This window comes from Euprymna scolopes, chromosome 39 (assembly GCF_053919585.1).
Source record: "Euprymna scolopes isolate OS-2025 chromosome 39, ASM5391958v1, whole genome shotgun sequence".
NCBI lineage: Eukaryota > Metazoa > Mollusca > Cephalopoda > Sepiida > Sepiolidae > Euprymna > Euprymna scolopes.
The window spans coordinates 63,907,433-63,912,432 of NC_136520.1; the positions used below are offsets into that span (position 1 = coordinate 63,907,433).

Consider the following 5,000-nt stretch of genomic DNA (forward strand, 5'->3'; position numbering starts at 1 on the left):
TTATCACCTTGCACCTACCATTAAAAAATGATGCGTAAGTGCTGATTAATCTGATGTCGCTAATGTAAACATTATAGACTTGAACCATTTTAAAATGAATTGTTTCAAAATCGAATTTTGTTCTCCCGTTAACTAAAGCACATATACGAGGGGCGTACAATAAGTAATGCCCCTGACCCACTTCCCATAGCAGTAGAGCAACGAAACTTGGCACAGTTATTAGTCTTTCTCTACACAGGAACCACCCTGAGTTATGCATTTCTCCCATCGTTTGATGCAGCTCTGGAGACCGTTTTTGTAGAACACCCCAGGTTGGTTCTCCGACCACGACGTGACTTCAGAAATCAAGGCTGCATCATCTGGGAAACGCTTTCCTTTCAAAAACAACTTCATGGCTGAGAAGAGGTGAAAGTCAGACGGTGCAAGGTCAGGAGAGTAGAGAGGATGGGAAAGGATTTCATAACCACACGCCCGTATTTCTGATCTGGCGACATTCGAGTTGTGGACGGAGCGTTGTCCTGCAGGAGGAGGGTACCTTTGCTGATCTTGTCTCGCCTCTTGATTTTGATAGCTTCCCTTAATTTCCTCAAAAGTGAAGCATAATAGGCGCCTGTAATTGTACACTTTGCCAGGAAAGCTGTGATCACCACTAGTCGTAAAAAAAAGGTTTTCAATTTTGACCCTTTGGAAGCTCTTTTTATCTGGATTAAACCCGATTGAAAAATTTTCCGCATGTCTGAATACCCTATATACCAAATTTCGAGCCTGTAGATTAAAAATTCATTGAGTATATAAGTTGAGAAGTGTCCTCACACATATTTTCACTTCTATATAAGACTAGCCGGGCACCCAGGCTAGTCTTATATAGAAGTGAAAATGTGTGTGAGGACACTTCTCAACTTATATACTCAATGAATTTTTAATCTACAGGCTCGAAATTTGGTATATAGGGTATATAGATTGGAGCTCAGACGAGCACTTGCCATGGAAATAACTATAAGCAGAGACAGGCTCGCAACGTCTCTTCTGTGGGAAAGAGGTTGCAGGGAAGAGAAAAAGGACATCATATTCAATTTAATGTCTATTTTACATTTATTTATAGAAATCACGTCAGACTTGATGTCTGGTTTAGTGCTTTTCATCCTCCTTGACCCTTCGACTGTTCGGTGTGGTGCCGGTCTTAAAAGAAATATATCCGCGAAACAATTGCCAACAAAAACATCATGAATAATCCTAAAAAATAACAATAAAAACAAACAACATCAATAGTAAATAGAAATCGATGTGTATGATTATTATTTTTGTAATAATAGTTAAATTGTTAACCATTATTAACTGTTTTTTGTAATAATGGGTTGTAATAATAGTTAACCTATAAAATGGTTAAATGTAATAAGAGTGAAACTGAAACAGGTGGGTGTAGAGACTGAAGAGGGTATGGATTATAATGGGTCTTTCTCACCTGACCCGATATTCGTTACAGGTGACAGATGGTATGCATTAACACTTTGATCCCAAAGGGAAACGCTGACAAGGTAGCCAGTAGTTCTCAAACAAAACCCTTGTTGCTTTTGTTGGGGACAACTCCACTAACGCCGTGCGAATAACGCGTATTTGTTAGTCTAGGTCTGAAGGCACCTGTCACGGATAATAAAGACTTTTCCTGTACTTTCGGCTACGTTTCTTTTTGTCCCCATGGAAGGGGGTGGGGCTACGTGGGAGGGGGGGTCGAGTTGTGTCACTCTTAGTTTGTATGCACACGAAATGCGCACACAAAATAACCACCCACAGTAACGAGTCTCCTGGTACAACCTTAGCAACTGTAAATAAAATGATTTTTTTTTCTTACATTGAAAGCTGGATTTAGTTCGATTTGAGGGGGTGGTTTTCAAACGAAATCTAGGTCATAATTTATCTCGATGGATTTGCGAGAATTGCATTTTAATACTGTTTGTTGTTCGTTCGTTTTCTTTTTATGGCATCAATCCGTTTAGAATGCATCACATAGTAATAACATTGTCTTTTTCTTTCCCTTTGACTCTACTAAACAAAATAAATCCAATATCATGAATAAATATTTGAAAATATATAGAATATGTTTTGCAAAATTACCGGATTCGGCATTAAATAACCTGAAAAGTGTTGGTATGCTGTAAAAAAACCCAAACAAGAAAAAAAAAAAAAAAAAAAAAAAAAAAAAAAAAAAAAAAAAAACACACACACACACACACACACACACACACACACACACACACACACACACACACACACACACACACACACACACACACACACACACACACACACACACACACACACACACACACACACACACACACACACACACACACACACACACACACACACACACACACACACACACACACACACACACACACACACACACACACACACACACACACACACACACACACACAAACAAAGCACCATGAATAAATATTTGAAGATATAAAGAATTGTTTTTCAAAATTACTGGATTCGGCATTATATAACCTAAAAAGTATTAGCATGCTGTAAAAACAAACAAACAAACAAACAAAATCCCCACAAAAAAACAAACAAACAAACAAACAAAACACCATGAATAAATATTTGAAGATATAAAGAATATGTTTTTCAAAATTACTGGATTCATTAAATCACCTAAAAAGTAATAGTATGCTGTAAAAATACAAAAAAAAAAAAAAAAAAAATACAAAAAAAATACAAAAAACAAAACATACAAATAAACAAACAAACAAACAAACAAACAAACAAAACACCATGTCTACATATTTGAAGATATAAAGAACTTGAAGAATAAACCCTTTTATCCAAATTATTGAATTAATATTATTGAGTTTTTATGATTCAAATTCTTTATACAGTGTGGCCCATTTCAAAAGTAGCCCGATCTCTCTAACCTTTTTCTAATCAATTCTTTTTTTCAGATTAAGCGGCCCACTTACAAGTAGCCCGATCTCGATAAACTTTCTCTTAAGGACCAACTGACACCACTAGACAAAATGCAATTCTTTTTCCAACAAGATGGCGCTACATGCCACAAGTGTCACAGATCATTGACACGAGTTCATGACACGTTTACAGAAGAGAGACCGATAAGCAATGTTCCCCGGACTTGTTATCATGTGAGTTTTTTTATTTTTTTTTATCTTTTGGAGATGGTAAAACAAAAAGTATTAATCCTTACAATCTAGACCAACTAAAAGAGAACATTACCAAGGCTATCAGGAAAATCACCAGAGAAGATCTACAGACAGTATTTGCAAACGTTGTTAAACGCGCCCAGAAATGCATAGATGTCAACGGGGAGAACTTCCAGCATGTTTCATATCACTACGGGAAATTTAAACAATGTTACAGGTTCCTCCTCTCTACTATATTTTCTGGGCTACTATGCCCGATTCTTTTTTGTTGCTTTTTGTTTTGTTTTGTTTTATTTTAACCTTTTTTTTTGGGGGAGGGATTATTTAATGCCGAATCAGTAATTCAGGGAAAAGGTTTTATGCTTTAAATGTTTTATATCTTCATATATTCATTTATAATGTTTAGTTTGTTTGTTTTGTCTTACGGCATATCAACCCTTTTCGGTGTCAATTATTTTTGCAAAAGTTTTTATGCGGCAAATTCTTTATATCCTGAAGAACACACTGCAATATGGCAGCATATATTGACAGGATTCATGGTGTTCTGCTTGGCTGTTTTGTAGTGGAAATTGTTGTTGTTGTTTCAAAACATAATTGAGAAAAAAAATCAATACCATCAATGTTTGGTGCATTAAAGTCAGGAAGCTAATATCTTCAGACAGAATTACTCTTTAAAAAAATTCAACAATATACTTTCATTCACTAAAGTTGCGCAGCCAGCTACGAAAATCTCTCTATATATAAAAAGCAAAATGTGCTGTATGTGTGCACTTTTTTTTTGCATGTCCGGCAAAGGCTTTTTTCGGGGTGGGGGAGGGGAGCGCTCGGGTGAGTGGGGGGTGTCACTAATTCTTCCAATGTTTTTTATATACTACCTAGATTATAATATCTCCAATTTACGAAACGAAGTCGCGTCTATCTTTTATTTGAGCGACTTTTACATGCTATTTTCGTGCTACTTTTTACTCTCCGCATGTTTCTTTGGCTTTTCCGTATATAAGCAAAACTAATCCGTAGCAAACGAAGGCCCCTGGCTCTCGTTCCAGAAAGCAACGAGCTTTGATCAATGCGGGAAAAACCCGTCATATCAGACAATTGCTATTCATTACGACACTCCCCCTTTTTATGGGGATCTGGTTTTCCCCAACATTTTGGGGAAACAACCAAATATGCAGAAACTGGCTTGCAGCCAAAGTTAAGTGCGGGATTTCATTCCCCTACGACGTGACGTTTGACCTCATTACATTCATTTCCATTTATCGTTCTCTTTCAGTGAGGGAGAAATCCTTCACGACTGAGACAATTTTTATTTTTGTACCTTTTCTCCACGTTAAAAAACGACCCTGGTGTCTAACTCTGTCCCGTGGGGAGGCATTGTAAATAGGTACATTCATGCACGTGTCACTTAACTTTTGAATCGTTTAATTTCAGCCATTCTCAATTCCGCTGCCCTTGTAGCATCGTGGTAAGTTATAAGGCTATTCGCCTTAAGGCGTCGGGTTCATGCCTACCAAAAATTTTGTTTTCTACACACACGCACCAACATATAGCCGGGCACCCCGCTAATCTATTATATAGAGGGCAAAATAAGCGTGAGCGTTTGTGTATGTAAGGCGTGAATATTTGTGTATGTCTGCCAAAGGCTTTTTGAATTAGGGTTCTTTCTTTTCGCATACTTCCCAGATCGTAATATTTCAGATTCGCAAACGGACATCGTCTCTATTTTTTTTTTTAATCGAGTTAAACAAAATTCTCACTGAGCCGTCGTCTCCAGTGTTTGTTTGTCTTCTTTCGCGAAACTATTGGAATGCAACTGTATGGCCTTTGGGCTGG

At 37.3% G+C, this 5,000-nt stretch overlaps 1 protein-coding gene across 1 annotated transcript in view; it reads right to left on the bottom strand.

Moving 5' to 3' along the window:
• The window catches only part of LOC145263816 (reversion-inducing cysteine-rich protein with Kazal motifs-like), a 401,252-nt gene that overhangs the window by 66,887 nt on the left and 329,365 nt on the right, over positions 1–5,000 (bottom strand). The window lies entirely within an intron of this gene.